Source organism: Grammomys surdaster, unplaced genomic scaffold, assembly GCF_004785775.1.
Source record: "Grammomys surdaster isolate TR1022 unplaced genomic scaffold, NIH_TR_1.0 203, whole genome shotgun sequence".
In the NCBI taxonomy this organism is placed as follows: Eukaryota; Metazoa; Chordata; class Mammalia; order Rodentia; family Muridae; genus Grammomys; species Grammomys surdaster.
This window is the reverse complement of record NW_021604648.1, coordinates 7,716,233-7,717,860: the sequence shown is the minus strand read 5'-3', so window position 1 is coordinate 7,717,860 and position 1,628 is coordinate 7,716,233.

The following is a 1,628-nucleotide window of genomic DNA, read 5'->3' as shown; positions in this document are numbered from 1 at the left end:
ACATATATATATACATATACATATATATATATATATATATATATATATATATATATATATAATGTTTAAAAAACATATTAAAGCTAACACTCTTTTCCAGGTTCTCCCAATATCTGTCAGACCCCCTCTACCCCAATCTTGTCCAGCCTAGGGACTAGGATGGGCTACCCTTCCCCCCAGCTGTTCTTCCCTATATAATCTAGCCGTTTTGACACTTTTATATCTCTTGACTCAGCCACTACTCTTTGTTTACAGCTCTTCTCATGCTCTCTCTCCCCATCTTTCCTCATACATCCCAGTTAAGTCTGTCCATGTTTACTCTGGACTCTTCCAGATATCCCTGCCTTTGGCTATGGTCTCCCTCATATCTAAAATAAACCTTCTCCTCCACCATACCTTGTGAGAGTTATGTTCTCCTTTTTATTTCTTTTATTCATTCAGTAATATGAATAGAACCTTTAAAGAATTGAAGAATCAGAGCCCCACCTGAACATTTCTCATCAAATGATGCTTCCAGTTTCAGGAATGGTTTATATCTAATCAAGTTATTTATCAAAGAGACCCCATTATAACCCTTAATTATCTAGCTTATTATGAAGACTAATGGTTGCCGTTCTCAAACTGATTTTAAGTCTCAAATGCTGACAACTCATAAACAACTCATTGAATATGGAGAAGTCTATGTGGTGCATGCCTAGAGCTTTCACCTTTACTACTAGTGTTCATGGTACTAAAAGGTTGTCTGCATTCTACTGAAAGAGAAACGTAAACAGCAATTCCACTAGATACAATGACAACCACTTAAAAGATCTGCTAGTAATATAGTGACACAAAGCTTGTTAGAGTAACCCCCCCCCACTATCTGATTCGGTTCTTAAGATTAACTAAACAATATGAAAACCACCCCTGACACTGCTTTGATGTCCAAGAACCCAAAACCAGATAGTCCAGGGTCCTAGTCAAATACCAAGTGCTACTCTTTTGCTGAAGGATGATAAAATAACATGATAACCATGTTGCAATATACTTACAGATCAGTGTCCTTCTCAGCCATTGGCAGATGTGATTTCTGCTGTATTATATGAGAAAAATATAGAAACCCACAGCTGGATAATGTCCAGAGAGTATAGCTTTGGAACACTTATTCCTAAATAGGATGTCTCCATCAAATCTCTTTTCTAAGCACTCAGAGAACCCTCCAGAGAAGGAGGCTAAAAAATTAGTAAGAACCAGAGGAAACAACAAACACCAAGGAAATAGGGCTTTCCAAACAGAGCAGGACCAATGCACATATGAACTCAGAGACTGTGCTAGTCTGAACAAGGCCTGCACCAGTCTACACCAGATAGGGTCCTAGCACTGAGAGGGAAAATGATCACAAGCCCCCATCTCTAATCCAGAAGCCATCTTCAGTCGGTAACCACTTGCAAATGGAAAATTAGTTTTATCTAATGGAGTCTCATTAGGTATACAGATCTCTCTGAAGGCCAGGCACCAAGCCCAGAAATAGATGGCAAACACAAAATAAACTCAATGGCTTTTTTCTTTTTGGTGGAGGTGTTGTCTCATAATGCTTTGTTGGGCCTTTATCCTTCATATATACATTATAGTTTTCTGAGATCTCTCTC